Source organism: Pezoporus wallicus, unplaced genomic scaffold (genome assembly GCF_028554395.1).
Source record: "Pezoporus wallicus isolate ANWC-B61680 ecotype Strahan unplaced genomic scaffold, APGP_CSIRO_Pwel_v1 contig_2384, whole genome shotgun sequence".
NCBI lineage: Eukaryota > Metazoa > Chordata > Aves > Psittaciformes > Psittacidae > Pezoporus > Pezoporus wallicus.
Window position 1 is genome coordinate 2,768,727 of NW_026640488.1, and position 15,668 is coordinate 2,784,394.

Consider the following 15,668-nt stretch of genomic DNA (forward strand, 5'->3'; position numbering starts at 1 on the left):
TGTTTTGGTTTCTGCCTTTGGAAGGTCCTTGTTTATGTGATAGAAGAAAATCAATTAATCAATATGAGAAACTAATATCTCAGTCCTGAGATGTGTTCATGCACGTATAAATCAACCCACAGGCAATAAACTCATTTTGCTGTTACCAGATTACTTTTACTGCAATTAACAGTTAAGAAAGTTATTAGAATCTATTTGCTTAAACATGCAATTAAATAGAATTTGGAAGACTCCTTGCTAAAATAGTGTCTTTTCACTCCCATTAATGTTGAAGAGTATTTTAAATATTATTTCAGTTTAATCAGATCATTGGGTAAAAAAAATATTTTCAGCATGCATTTTTTTCTCTTTTTTCTTTAATTTTGGAGCAATTTATGACAGAAGAGTTTGTGTATTGTTTAATATTCTTGTAGAAACTTCTGCTTCATTGAGATTGAACTCGTTTGTCCCCTTTGTAATAGGAGTGCAGTAGTGTTACCATGACTGCAGGTTACATATGAGAAAAATCTTTTGTGGGAGGATGTTCAAATGATGTGGTTGTAAGTAAAACAGCAGAAGAAAGTTATGCATAATGCAAAATGAACAAAATTCCTTCTGACAGCAATAACATTTTAGAATTTTCCTCTGTGTGAAAGCTAGCTTGAACTGCATAGCCTCCTAAACCTTTCTTAAACATGTCATACTTAAAACTGAACAGAAGTTGATGTGGTGTACAACTGTATTTTAGTAATAAAGCATATGCTAAGTCTGTTTAAGAAAGAATAAAAATGTAATGTAACTCTCTTGTATCCCTCACACCTGTTCTTGTGATCAAATAGGATAAAAAGATTGGGTTTCCAGAAAGCAGAGGACCAAAGAATGTGGGATATAGTTTTGGGGAAATGATGCTTTTCCAACTGCAGACTACTGAAGCTTCTACTAATCTTTAATCAGGATCATTAAGAGGGTAAGGGTTTAAATGACCTCTACTGTTTGCATAGTAATGAACAGACAGAAGTGATAAGGTAAAAATAATATTAACTACTTATACATGCTTGTATAGCCTAAGGATTAATATTAAGGAACTACATACATGATTACAAGGAGAGACATGGGAAAAAGTTTTCAGATTCTGTAAATCTGAGAAAATAATGTGAATGTCTGGCACAAAGTTTATTAGTTTTGCAAGTTCTGTAGCATTGTAATCTAAGTCCTTCTAAATAAGACTGTAATGAGACAAAAAATAATAAAAAAGAAAGTATAATACTTAATTGTGTGCAACCAAAAGGACACAGGATAGATTTTCAAAGATGTGAGAAAGCACATGCTGGGTTTTAGAAAATGAAAGTTCTTCCAATGTTTTATCTGCTAAAAAGCTGAAATACCGACAGGGTTGTACCCACCCAGTTATCACAGTAGTCTACAAATTGATGCCCACTTAAGTAACATTTATATAAAATCAACATCTGCAGTCACATTCAAACCTAGTGAATTGCGTGCACATTTGTACTGTAACTTACGGGGTGGCACTGCTTAGTAAGGTCATATTTAAATGATAACATATGGAAGAAATCAATGTGTGTGATAAAGCTTAAGAAATCTAAAGAAAATATAGTAGCCGAACCTTTTTTAGGGGTTTGAGGCGGTAGAACTTACTGCGGGGAAGATAGCTATCCCTGAACCTGTGGGTTGTGTCTTAGGCTGCCTTAGTGTCCTCATGAGTATGCTCCGTTTGGAAGAATATGTTGCTGTTTCATGGGTCATTGAAACAACAAATCCATTTTATACCTGCCTTCTCCTGCACCATTCCCTCCCCATTTTCGTTTGTTTGTTTGTTTGTTTGTGGCTTTTTTTTTTTTTTCAAGCTTGTTTTCAACACTACTTCTACTATGGCAGAATTAAAGCTGGTATGCACACTCTAACCACGAGATATATATCTGGCTCGAGTGTCTGCCAGCTTAATCAACTGCCAACCTTGTGCCGTCTTGCAGTACGGAGATTTTGCCTGGGCCCCCTTAGTAGAGGTAGTCTCTGCCTAGAAATAATTATGTACAGTAGTTGGTAAGTTAATATAGGGGTGTTGTGCCTTTAAGGAAATAAAGTTGTTTTGAAGTGACTAAGAGTGTAGTCCTTGTAAACACAGCTAGAACCTCAATTTGTTAAGAAATACTAAAAAGAAATCAGCACTGTGTCAGGATTCTTGATCAAAAAGTAATTAAATCTCGCAACCTGCTGAATATGGCTGTTAAGCTTTATGAAATTAGATCTCAGTGGTGTGAACTGGTCTCACATTTTAAATCAAACAAAATCCTCATTGCAGGAATTGGTTTGGTAATCTTGCTCAGGCCCTCAAAAGGTTTTACTTTTTACTAAACTACCTAATGGTTTGTCAAAGGCTGGTGAAAGCAATGGCTTAAAATATATCAGGATCATGTACAGGTCAGGTTGAAACAGCTCTGCTGATATAGGTGCTAGCACAGAGTATGATCAAAACTTGATATATTGGTTATCTTCTACTTCATTTAAAACAGGGACTGATTAAATAGTAGATCTTTCCTTGCGTATGTTCTCATGTGTTTGAGAGCATGGAGAATGAAGTGGGGGACATGGATAAATGGGGAATGCAGGATCAATTAGATATTATTTGTCCATTTTCTGCTGTATTTATTTCCGCATCTTTTTATTTCCTGCAGTGTTGTCATTTAACTTTTTTTTTTAAAGAAATGCCTTGCATTTCATATATTCAAAGGTATACTCTTTGAGGATCTTGGCAGAAAATTGACAGCCATAAATAAGTGCTCTATGCATGTTAGGCAGTGTCACCTAAGTCTCAAAGCATGGCTGAACACACAGCATATTTAATGAAACTTTAACAGATCCAAAAATGTGGTTGACATGAACAAACTTTTATGATTAAATTAAAGACTGTTTCCAGTCCAGAAACCCAAATCAACTACAGGAAAAACAATCCTAATGGCTCCAGCACGCTAGCAGGATTAAAGAAAATGTGTGCTAAAGCTGACAGTGATCATTGATCAAAACTTCAATCTTTTTAGCCCTAAGGTAACTGAGTCAGATTTCATCACTCTAATCCTTAAGGTATAAAATAGAAATTGAACTTGCATGGTGATGCAAGCTGGCTATGAAACCAGGAGGCCTTGGCTCACAAAATATGAAAAGTTGGCATACTCAATGGAAATGATGTTCAAAGCATTTCACAGTAAGAATGAGAAAAGCAGCTTGTGCCGCTCTGGAAGAATAAACAGCAGTTCTCTTTTTGCAGCACTCATTCCACACATTAATAAGTATTAGGAAATAAAATATACGTTAAACTAGGAATAAAAATAGTGATTCTTTGAAGTTTCTAATGTTAAGAGAACTACTATTATGAAACTTCTATGTGAAATATAAAAGATTTTTTTGTGAAGAAGTAAGCAGTTGAGAAGTAAAATCTTCTGCTTCATCTTTGCAAGAAAAGGTCTAACTAGCTACATGAAAGGGGGACTATTTATTCTGTCTCATAAGCATCATAGTTAATTAATTCTTTATATTACTTGTAAATCCTATATCTTTTATGCAGCTAAAGGATCAGAATTTGAAATGCACATCAGAAGGAAGGATTATGAGGTGAGAACGTCTGAGTCATGAGCACACCATGTCAGTTCTAATTGTACTTTGGCTTTTTGAAGCAGAAGCAGAGCATTGTGTCAGTAGGACTCCTCCTGAGAGTATGGGCTCGGATCTCTTTATAGAGTATTGGTTAAAAAAGAAGTCTTAAACGCAGAGGTAATGTGAAGGGCTTGTTCCTAACCTCTTTCATCTCAACTGTCAAATTATGAAAGGAAAATAGAAATTCATTATTTTTTGTATTTGTATTTTAGAACTGCAATATTGTTTAAGGGACTAGTTCTGCAGGATCTGTGTGGCCAATGAAAGGTTATAATGTCATCAAAGCATAATTGTTTGGTTTGATTTTTTATATTCCTGTATGCATAAGAGTTGATAGGGTTCAGAAGTGTAGCTTTTCCCACAAGGAGGGTGTAGAAAAAACCTGCCCAGTACAGCTTTACCTATTTTGTCCTTTCAGATCTCTGCCAGTAAGGTAGGTGGGGCATAAGAACCTGTCCCACATAGCATTCACAGGCTTATCCCAGGGCAGGGTTACTACTGCGGAGATTTTAACCAACTGTCTTACCTCCCCCCCTGTGCTTTGGGTATCAGCCCAGAAGTCTCAGTGCTTGTCAGAAGCAGCAACACTGTCAGCTATCACTGTTCAACACAATTCACATCCCAACACAATGTGTTGCAGCACATATTCAGGAATATTATAATCCCAAGAGTCATCACTTAATGCAGATGGCCAGATAAAACTCTTAGCGGTACACCCTGAAATAATAAGGCTCTCTTCAGCTACTTACAGGAAAGCAATCTTTATCTTTTAAGGTGCTTCACTGCATACCGCTAGAGGTCCTCTAAAGAGAGAGCACAAATGGTGCATGATGCACTGGTGAGTAGCTGGGCTGTGATCTCTGCATTCCTTTTGCTGTTTTGTTCCAACATCTTGTGGACTTTTCCCAGCCCTCTTCCCCCAATATGATTTTACCTGTTGATCTTTTGAGTAAAAATAACAAAATTAAGCCCATATAATTTGTTATGTATCTCTAAAGAGGAAAAAAAGGGCAACACAAGATGCTAATTTAGAAAAGTGAAATGGAAACATGATGATGAGAAACTGCCAAGAAAAAAGACATAAGAAATGCATTTGAAGCAGTGCCTAGACACTGGAATAAAGTCCTATCTAAGACATCGTGAAAATGAACTGGATTGTGGAAGGGATGGCAGGGTGGTGAGTGGTATATGCTACAGTCCTAGTTGCTACAGGAGCTGGAGCCTGGGTTTGGACTGCTTTTGTGCATATGCAGGTGCCTTAAACCACCCCTAGGTAGTTACTTCCCTCTATATTCTGTGCTCTTTCACCACTCCAGGGTTGGCATTTGCAGCACACATTTATATCTAGTGGCTAAAGCATGAATACATCAACTCTTGACTTGTGGCCAGGCATACCTATTTAGCTGTTAAAAATTGAATGTGGCAAGTATCAAACTGGAAATATCAGAAAGAGCTGTGTAAGAGTAGCCCCCTGCATGAGCCTATGAGGTTAAGACGTGGGACACTAGCGTCTGAGCTTGGAGGTGGGGTGGGATGTTGAAGAGCAGTACACCTCTGGAATGTGAAGGTATCAGGCCAGATTCACCAGACAAACTCTGAGCAAGAATTAATTTAATGTCCTGGACTTTTCATTCTAAACCTTAATAACTGCATATAGTTACTGAAATATAATTATTGTTGGTTAAGCTTATTCTCTGCAACCTATTTTGGAAAACAGTCTCCCAGTAATATTCCATTTCTTGAAATAAATTTAGGAAATTTCCTCTGCTGGAAATGTGCTTATTTCTGGGCAGTTCTGCTTAGAAAAAATATCAGCATAGAACTGGAAGAACAGATCTCTCTTGCACATTTTTTCTCTCTCTCTCCCCTCTTCCCCTGATATTTATACTGCAGTATGTATTTACGTGCAAACATATGTAATATAGACTGATATAGGAAATTTAGTAGGTGACTTAGGAAAAAAGAAAAAATGTAATAATAAACAAACAGCTTGCATGAATTGTACTTGTGCAGAATATGGAAATTTGCAAATGAGAGATGTAATCATGAAACAGGAACAGAACTTGTGCAGCATATTTATGGTGATGCTAAAAGGAATAAAATGCATAAAAACATTAAGATTCAAGTGAAATAGAAAGATACTTTGGAATAGAGGCCTGTTCAAGCAGTGAGATAATTTCTGCTGGAAGCCCTGTCACTAAAGTAACTTCAGAATACACTGGAGTAGTGTATCATTAGGAGTAGTCATACTTTGATGGAAGATAGAAGTAACACTGTTCCTGTTTCTTTTCTGAGGAACAGCAAAGCATAAGACAGAAAACATGAATTTTCTTGAACAGACTGTATACAGAATTTTCAGAGACAAAAACATGGGAAGAAAATGCTGCTCAGCAGCATTTCTGTAATTTTTTGAGAGTTATGGGTAGTGAACAGTCCGCATTTTAATTTCTGTCTCTAAGGGGTACGCTTATGGTGCCAATTACTCTTCTTGCCAAATTAGCTCTGTCCTATTCTGCTTTGATACATACATGTTTGGTTAAACATAATGATGTGTAATGATGATTATCTGATGTTTATTTAAAATGCCTTAAGGTCAAGCTTAATAGACAGCATTGGTCAATCTGTAGTAGCATAGTGTAATATTGGTTACTCCATTTTCACATACATGAAAAGTATGTGAAAGTATGTTTTGACAGAAACCCCTTACATGAAAAGTAAGGGGTTCTGTCAAAAGTTCTAGAGAATAATTCACTCCCTACGTCACTGGAGAGGCAAAAATTGTAGTAATAAATTTTCTTTGCATAAGCTGCCTACTCACAGTTCCTTAGGGAACACTGAGGAAACCCCATGGGTAGTTTCAGTCTGACTTGGGGGTAAAGAGGGTGTCTCCTTTGCCAGCAAGGAAAGAGAAAGCACAGATGAAACGTTGGTATTGAATGTCAGCCTGGGGCTCTCTTCAGCTCTCCCAGGCTCCCTAGTTCTCCAGCTGAGTAGTCATGTGGAAACATCGAACAAACATGACATGAGGTAATACTGGGAGCTGTATACAGCTGGAAGCCATTAATAAGAGCCAGATGTGCTTTTTTGGGCCCTGCTTCCATACCTCTCTCTGGAATAAAGTAAATTCAGTAGCAAGAGAGTGATGCCTCTAGCTGGGGTTGAGCAAGAAGCTCCTTGGGGAGTAGAAGCAGATCTGAAAAGATGTGCTGCAAGTCCTGTTGTGCACTAGTGCAATTTACAAGTGGACACTAGTGCATAAATTAATTACTATCATCATGAAACACATACTTGTGGGATATTCCCACTGGTGTCTTGGATTAAAGCTCCACAAAGGGGTTAATGTCTCTTTTACTTGCCTGTATATGTGTTTATGTGTATTTTGTTTATATTCTGAAAAAATTCTTAAAACATACCTATATTCATGATTATGCATATGAAAGCCATATTAAAAAGTTGCATTTAGTTTTCCCATATTTTAGGGTGGACTTCAGCTAGATTTATTTGTTATGAAGGGACCTTGATATATTGTATCCAACCCTTTTTTTCTGCCATTAGCCACTTGGCAAAGGGCTTGCAAAGGGTTCAGCTGAAGTTGAAGTAGTTGAACCAATATACAGAGTAGTTAATTAAATTGGCTCCAGTTTCAGGGCTTTAGGGAAAGGCCTTATTAATTTTTTCCAATTTAGTTTCAGTGACTGAAAATTATTAGCAGCACTATTATACTACATAATAAAATATTTTATCAGAAATTTTTTAATTGACCTCTCTATAAGTTACTACCAGATTATCTGCCTATGAAAAGAAAATAGGGATTTCTATTTTCTCTGTGCTCTGATAACAAAAATGCTGTTAAAACAATACTTTGTATAATGGATCTTTTTTAAGATTACATGGAGTTTTACTGGACATTTACAAAATTACAAGTGTGTACTTTCTAAAAGAATTGTAAGGCTGAATCTCAGTTGCACTGGCTTTTAGTGGAACAGTAAACCAGAGCAGAAAATAAGAGTGTAACACATGACAATATCACATAAATGTATGTGAAAAAATAGTAAATTCTCAACAAAAAGAATTCTTATCTAGGGAAAAGTGATCTTTGTCATAGATTTGTTTTTCATACGATTTTGTTTCATACTGTTGGTGCGATTGTACCCTTTTACATTGCTTATCCTTGTTAATATTTTGGTTTCCAAATCAAGGAATTATTGGAGAGTGGACTTAGATTTTAAGAAAATTAGTTTCTGAGAATTCAAATAACTCTTTAAATGTTATCCATAATTAGGATCATTTTTAAAATTAAAGAGGAACCCAGACTTTTTACACACCGTACATATGCTTTGATGTGTTTTTTCCAAACATAACCTACTGCATCAGTCTAGGTTGTTTTGGTGGAAAATTCATCTTGCCCATAAATTTTTGTTTGAAAATTAACACCAAAGATTGACTTCTTCCTGTAAGAACTCAACCCAGCAATAACACGTTGTCCTGGGTTCAGCAGTAGCAGGCTTAAACCACGACACATATAGCCTAGACTTGATCTGTAAATCAGTATTTTCTACCTTTGCATTTAGGCTGGTAAATCTGGTTGTACTAAGCGTAGCCTTTCAGTATAATTTTGGACAGAAACTTTCTGCATTAGCTCTCTTTGCTGAGTAAATGAGAGTTCAATTCTGTCTTTTCAGTAAAGTCTTCAAGGTTATACTTAAATCTGTGCTTATTTTTTTATTTATTTATCATTTACATTGTTCAGGGCATCCTGGGACATTTTGTGCTTCATATTTGCATGCTGAATTTGAATCAAAATGATTTCCCTTCCTAAATTTCCTTAAAAGTATATGATATTGTACTACAAGGAGGGCTCAGAAAGAGCTTTCCAATGGATGCGCATGTGGTATTTCAGGTAAGATTTTTACTGACAATAATATGACCTGTTGTAAGAACTTTTGTTTTCTTGGAAGTTACCTTTTATCTCTATTTATTAATATAAAATCAACCATTACAGGTTAAAGAAGTAATAACATCAAGGAGCTAGACAAAAGATAATCTAAAAACACTTCAGGATGAAGATATTAAATGCAAAGGCATATTAGAAGACACACCAGGGCTGATAAGAAAAAAAAAAGGTAGAATGAATTCCTTTCTTATTTGCTTAATTTAGTAAGTTTAAAAATCCTGTTTGCCAATGTTCCATTTAAATCCTGCTTCTCATCTGTTTAAATACTGCATAATTGTCTATCTTTTCTAAGTAGATTGGGTTCCTAGGAATTCCACAGTGCCTCGGCAACAGAGGAACTAAACAGGTCATACTAGAATGCTGGGCTTTATTTAGAGACATAAAAGCTGGCTTAGAGAACAAATATTTTATGTAAGTTATTTGGATCTATAGCTATGACATCTCTCTTCCATTGATCTTTTCCATTGCTATCACTTAGCCTCATTGAAATATCAATAGCATAATTAACAGGCGAATGTTCCAAATTAGATAAGAAACTACTGCTAAAAGTTCTACTTAGGAAGTAGAAAACAAGCTTAAATTTGAGCATTTTTTTTATTTACACTTCCTTTAATTTCATTTGATTTTTTAAAATAAAATATGACTGTGGCTAATAAAATCCTGATGATAGTAGGATACATGTATATTTTCTGTGGGCATATCCATAGATAAAAATTCTGGCTGCCTGACATATGATGACAAGTCAAAGAGATTTCAACACATAATCAGAGAGAAGAACTCTGTTCTTGAACAACTCAAAGTAGGGGTTAGAGCTGCAGATGCGTAAAAAGACTGCTAAAGCCTTATGCATCTCTGCATTGCAAAGCTCATGTGTGAATTCAGATAGTGGCAAATTGACCTAATCCTATGCAGGGCTTTCACATCCAATATTTCGGTGTCCCTTTAAAGTGTTGCAAAAGTCTGTAATTAGTACATTTACTGCTTTCCTCATCTCAGCTGGAGATAAGACTGCCATTTGGAATACGGATATTATATCTCTGCTATATCTGCTTTAAAAGATTTGTGATGCTGGATCCCTAAATCCCAGAAGAAAATTGATGTTAATTGGTTCCATGGTTATCTAGGTTTTTAGGTCTTTGCTTTTGGCCATACACTTAACTCTTAGTCTGAAGCCCTTTTGAGAATTTTCTATTTCATCATATTTCCACAAAAAGGCTGTTTTTTAAAGAATCAGAATTTCTCACTGTTTTATCAAAATTTCCAGGCAAGTTCTAACCTTTTTCCAGCCCCACCCATTTTCTACTCATGATAACTTGCCTAAAATCACGTTACAAGTATGTGGAGGAGGGCATGCCTGCACTGGCAGGTACAGGCAGGTCTGAGCTCACTTTGGTTGTGCTAGCCGGAGAAGGGCAAGGAGACACGGGGCAGAGAGATCCATGCCAGTTCAATCAAATTCCAGCTACCATAGTGACATCCTTTGCACAGTGTAATATGACTGGCTGAGAGCTCACCATTAAGGACTGTCAGTGTACTTCACTGTTAGGGAGAATTTGACTATTAATTCTTAAAGGACAAAAAAGTATTCTTAAAAGGAAAAAAAAAGTATTGCTTTTCAAACCTAATCTTGGTCTTTCTGGCCTTGGTTTCCAAAATGGAAAGACCTGATTGTATCCAGAGCTGCAAGAACAGCCACAGCTACCCATAAGGATCAAAGCAGTCATAATACTATATATAATATACTTGTTTCAGTGCCTCAAAATCAGTTGTATAAATGACACAAAATGGAAATGTTTTATAAGATGACTAGAAAATTTGCCTTTCTTCAGCTATCAGCTTGCTTCATAATCTCCCTCTTCACTGTACAGTATGGTTTAGTGGGAGGTGTCCGTGCCCATGGCAGGGGAGTTGGAAGTAGATGATCTTAAGGTCCTTTCCAACCCTAACTATTCTATGATTCTATGATTCTATATATTAATTTCTAATACCTAAATCACAACACTGTGTAGAGGAAGGTAGTTGTGCATGAGTTCTCCACCATCCTCTATTTATGAAATCTTCTCACAGTGGACATACCTTCGAGCAGCCCTTTTTTGCATCCATTCCAAATAGTCACTAAGCTGGTGGAGAATGATATTCTTTCATACCTACTTAATCTGCATGTGGAACACTGGGAATGAGTGATTGTTTTAATTACATAAATTTTTGCTTAAACTAATTCCACCCCCACTGATCTTAACTGGTAGATAAAGACAGGTATGTTGCTGTACAAGGTAATTGGAAAAAACTTCATAGCATGAGACTTTGTGCAGATGAACCCTGAGACTGAATTGTGCAGATACTGGCCTCAATTTCCAGACATTAGACACTTTGGCTGGAGGTCAGGTATCAGAAATCCCAGACAAATGCACAGTCCCTTATTGTGTTAATAAGGGAGTCTAGGATTTCTTACACACCACCCTCCATCCCCCTCCAAACTATAAATCCATGTCTGACTAATGAAAAAGTCATATAGCTAACATGTGGCATGTAGAGCTGCAGCATGAATGAAGCCCCGTTTCCTATGGACTTGTGCCTTGTGGTTGGTTGGCCTTCATGATTAAGGTAAAAAATCCTGAGACTTTTCCTGCAACCCAGTATTTACAAGTATCACAGTATCACAGTATGCTAGAGATTGGAAGGGACTTCGAAAGATCATCTAGTCCAATCCCCCTGCCGGAGCAGGAACACCTAGATAATGTTACACAGGAATGTGTCCAGGCGGGTTTTGAATGTCTCCAGGGAAGGAGACTCCACAACCTCCCTGGGCAGCCTGTTCCAGTGTTCCGTCACCCTCACTGAGAAGAAGTTTCTTCTCAAGTTTAAGTGGAACCTCTTGTGTTCCAGTTTGTACCCATTACCCCTTGTCCTATCATTGTTTGCCACTGAGTAGAGCCTGGCTCCATCCTCGTGACACTCCCCCTTTATATATTTATAGACACTTATAAGGTCACCCCTCAGTCTCCTCTTCTCCAAACTATAGAGACCCAGCTCCCTCAGTCTTTCCTCATAAGGGAGATGCTCCACTCCCTTAATCATCTTCGTTGCCCTGCGCTGGACTCTCTCCAGCAGCTCCCTGTCCTTCTTGAACTGAGGGGCCCAGAACTGGACACAATATTCCAGATGGGGTCTCACCAGGGCAGAGTAGAGGGGAAGGAGGACCTCTCTCGACCTACTAACCACCCCCCTTCTAATACACCCCAGGATGCCATTGGCCTTCTTGGCCACAAGGGCACAGTGTTGGCTCATGGTCATCCTGTCGTCCACTAGGACCTCCAGGTCCCTCTCCCCTACACTGCTCTCTAACAGGTCGTTCCCCAACCTATACTGGAACCTGGGGTTGTTCCTGCCCAGATGCAGGACTCTACACTTCCCCTTGTTATATTTCATCAAGTTACTCCCTGCCCAACTCTCCAGCCTGTCCAGGTCTCGCTGGATGGCAGCACAGCCTTCTGGCGTGTCAGCCACTCCTCCCAGCTTAGTGTCATCAGCAAACTTGCTGATAGTACACTCAATTCCCTCATCTAAATCGTTGATGAATATATTAAATAATACCGGTCCCGGTACTGACCCTTGAGGCACTCCACTAGTTACAGGCCTCCAACTAGACTCAGCCCCATAGACTACAACTCTCTGGCTTCTCTCCTTCAGCCAGTTCGCAGTCCACCTCACTACCTGATCATCCACTCCACACTTCCTCAATTTAGCTGTGAGGATGCTGGGGGAGACTGTGTCAAATGCTTTGCTGAAGTCAAGGTAGACCACATCCACCGCTCTGCCATCATCCATCCACTGTGTTATTTCCTCATAAAAGGCTAAGAGATTGGTCAAGCATGATTTCCCCTTGGTGAAGCCATGTTGACTGCCCCTCATAACCCTCTTATCCTTGATATGCCTTAAGATGGCGCCAAGGATAAGGTGTTCCATCACTTTCCCAGGGACGGAGGTGAGGCTGACCGATCTATAGTTACCCGGGTCCTCCTTCTTGCCCTTTTTGAAGGCTGGAGTGACATTTGCTTTCCTCCAGTCCTCAGGCACCTCTCCCGTTTCCCAAGACTTGGTAAAGATGATGGAGAGTGGTCTAGCAATGACTTCCCCCAGTTCCCTCAGCACCCGCGGGTGCATCCCATCTGGACCCATGGATTTATGGATGTCCAGATTGCTCAACTGGTCTCTAACCCATTCCTCATTGACAAGGCAAACTGCTCCGTCGACCTGACTTCATCTAAGGTCTCAGAGATACAGGGCTCTTCAGGATTGCCTGCAGCAGAGTAGACAGAGACAAAGAAGACATTCAGTAACTCTGCCATCTCTTTATCTTCTGTCACCAGGGCACCCATCCCGTTCATCAGTGGGCCTACATTGCCTCTGGTGTTAGTTTTGTCTGCCACGTATTTGAAAAAGCTCTTTTTGCTGTCCTTGACCCTTCTCGCCAGGTTTAATTCTAAGGAGGCCTTAGTCCTCCTAGCTGCCTTCCTACATCCTCTAGCAGCAGCCTTATATTCCTCCCGAGTGGCCAGCCCCTCCTTCCATGACCTGTAAACTCTCCTCTTCCACTTGAGCATACCCAGCAATTCCCTATTTAGCCATGCAGGTCTCCTGGCCCTCTTCCTTGACTTCCTGTGTGTCGGGATGCTCCGATCTTGAGCTCGGAAAAAGCAATCCTTGAATGCCAACCAACTATCTTGGGCTCCTTTACCTTCAAGCAGCCTTGCCCATGGGATTTCCCCTAGCAATTGCTTGAAAAGGCCAAAGTTTGCCCTGCTAAAGTCCAGGGTTGCAATTCTACTTGCTATTCTACTAGTCCTGCCACACAAGATCCTGAACTTCACCATCTCGTGGTCGCTGCAACCAAGGCAGCCCTCAACCCTTACTGCTTGGACCAGACCCTCCTTGTTAGTGAGGATGAGATCCAGCAGTGCTCCTCTCCTGGTCGGCTCATCCACCATTTGCAGGAGGAAGTTATCATCCATACACTGGAGGAACTTCCTGGACTGGGGCTGGGTTGCCGAGTGGTCCTTCCAGCAAACATCAGGGAAGTTAAAATCCCCCATGATGACCACGGCCTGTGACTATGAGGCCGCTCTCAGCTGCCTGTAGAAGGCCTCGTCAACTTCCTCACCCTGATCTGGTGGTGATACCCACAACAGTTTCCCCCCTGCCAGCCTGCCCCTTAATTCTCACCCACAGACTCTCAACTCGCTCGTCATCTGTCCCTGGACAGAACTCGGTGCATTGTAGTTGCTCCCGCACATAAAGAGCAACCCCACCACCCCTCCTGGCTGGCCTGTCTTTCCTAAGTACTGGTGTGCAGATTCTCAGGTTATCATAAAAAAAATGTGAAGTCCTTTTCTTCAGCCAGAAATCTGAATGATCTCAGTCCTCAGTTTGACATCTATTTCTGCAGAATGTATGGAAACATAATAATTGTTGGGATCAATGTCCTTTTGTTTAATTTCAGTTGAAATCAGACTGCGGGTTCCAAAGCTATTTAGGAAACAAATGCCTACAAATGTAATTGGATGACTTTTGACAGCAGAGCTAACTGTGGTAGAAACTGTATTTTTCATAACTGTCATTAATGAAAAGTTAGAGTATATTTTTCATAATTCTGGATGTCTCCAGGGGAAAATGGTTGTCTTAAAAATTTCTGCTTTGACAAGTTCAAACTAAATCTTGCTTTTTGCCTTAGGAAATAATGCCAAATGAACTAGCTGTCTTGGAACTTCCAACACAGAAATAGGGTGATGGACAATAAAGCAGGAGATTACAAGGCTATAGACTTGTGAAATTTAGATTGTATTTGAAGTTGCTCTGAAGCTGCACTCTGACACTAACCTACAACCCAATTAACTGAGGTTCATAAGAAATGCTTTGCATTTCTTGCATAGGAACCTTGTCTTTTCTTCCAGAAAAACATTTGAAAGTTAGTTCTTAATACTTTAAATTATTTGTGATGACTTTAAACCTTACAAAGAAAATCCAGAAATCTTGGCTAACTTTTAAAAGATCGAAGACACAACTTTTTACTGAAAATCAATAAATAATTCTGATTGTATTTATAACACTGGTTTAGTACTGATTAAAGCAGAAACCCCAGTTTTTCTCTGAGATAATATATTTCTGTGATGCATATAAATTATGGTTGTAACACATAGTTTATCAGAGGCTTTAGCACCACGAAAATATTATTCTTGGCAGACATCAGTTTCAATGAAATTTGAGCCACAGTTTATACAAGTTCTCATACGAAATTCATGCATTCATCCATGGAAGGCTGGAAATCAGACCAGCAATGACCCGTTCAAAAATATGAGGAAGTCTGGAGAATGAGCCCACGGAAATGACACTGATTACTTACAGCATATTCTCTGTTCACAGAGCTCATGTCTAACACAGCTCGCCTTGTCCCTGACTCTAAAATGTGACAGTAGGACAACAGCCCTTACTCCCTGCTGATACTGCCTCATGACACCCTTCTGATTCCTGCAGATTTATGGTGAGATCTATGGAGACAGACCTGAGTTATGTGGCAGTGCATTTATGTCTCAGAGCAGTTACGTCATTAGGAACCTTCTTTGCATTTGCCAATACAATGCATGCTCATACATTATACTGCAAACAGGCACGTGTGCTTAGACAAATACACATACATATATACAAAGGAGCAGTAGCTTTAAAACTGCATCCAAGAAGGGAAAAGATCATATTTTAAACTGAAAGATAAAAATTCTGGATTTTGTCTGTCTACAGCCTCTGCATTTGTGAATGAAATGGCTGGTTTGATAGCTGAACTTAATACTGAGATACTTTCAATACATTTATCTTACACCTGAGGTGCAGAGCAGAGCAGTGGGAGTTTCTGGAGGAGGCGAGGGAATGTGTATTCTGCTTGCCAGCAACAATAGAAGAGAATGGGTATTTAGGAGAAGAAAGGAGCATTATTTATGATTGGTTTTTTTTTCCTTTTGCAGTATGTATTATGTCCAATTTAATTTCTGACATCCTTGCTCTTTTCCTTTGACCT

At 39.0% G+C, this 15,668-nt stretch overlaps 1 long non-coding RNA gene across 1 annotated transcript in view; it reads left to right on the forward strand.

Moving 5' to 3' along the window:
* The first annotated feature begins 1,854 nt into the window (after window positions 1-1,854).
* LOC130604525 (uncharacterized) overlaps window positions 1,855-15,668 on the forward strand; it is a 54,798-nt gene continuing 40,984 nt past the window's right edge. Inside the window, exon 1 of the long non-coding RNA XR_008973480.1 lies at window positions 1,855-2,003. This is a non-coding gene — a long non-coding RNA (uncharacterized LOC130604525). The remainder of the gene's footprint in view (window positions 2,004-15,668) is intronic.